The sequence below is a fragment of the Austrofundulus limnaeus genome, unplaced genomic scaffold (assembly GCF_001266775.1).
Source record: "Austrofundulus limnaeus strain Quisiro unplaced genomic scaffold, Austrofundulus_limnaeus-1.0 Scaffold8671, whole genome shotgun sequence".
NCBI lineage: Eukaryota > Metazoa > Chordata > Actinopteri > Cyprinodontiformes > Rivulidae > Austrofundulus > Austrofundulus limnaeus.
The window spans coordinates 1-544 of NW_013961073.1; the positions used below are offsets into that span (position 1 = coordinate 1).

General features: G+C 45.6%; 1 pseudogene; it reads right to left on the bottom strand.

Moving 5' to 3' along the window:
• Positions 1-63: 63 nt before the first annotated feature.
• On the bottom strand, positions 64-328 carry LOC106512593 (ribonuclease 3 pseudogene; annotated as a pseudogene).
• Between the last annotated feature and the right edge of the window lie 216 nt (positions 329-544).

Sequence of the window (544 nt, forward strand, 5' to 3'; positions counted from 1 at the left end):
GCTGGCAGAGAGCAATCTTCTACCGTAGGCGTCATATAAACTCTAGAAGAAAAAAGACATTACCACTTGGTCCATGGGGTCGTTGGAGAAGTAGTTCTCAGCGTGAGTGCATCGGATCCAAGCGGGTTTCAGCAGCTCGTCCTCGTCTCTTTCATCATCGGCCTTGTCTCTGTCCCGCTGCCTGTCCCGGTCGCCGTACGTCTCCTCGCTGTCCCGGCTCCTGATGGAGGAGTAGCTGCGTGCCCTGCTGGGCCCCGAGGAGCTCTCTGACCTGCGCTCCTTCTCCTCCTCCCATCGACCTCGTTTCCTGTCTCTGCTTGATGAGCGGCTACAAATGAGAAAAAAAGTAAGTAAACTTTAAATGCAAGTGTTTTATATAATCTATGGATTTTTAGAGGGTGTAACTGTTTCATTTCTATAAATTATGCTACTCTTGTTTTTTGTTTGTTTCCTTGAGTTTTTATTAAAGGGGCAATATTATGTGTTTTTCAGGCGTACATTTAAATACTATACCATAATAAAGTATCTATGTCACCTTTAGCTG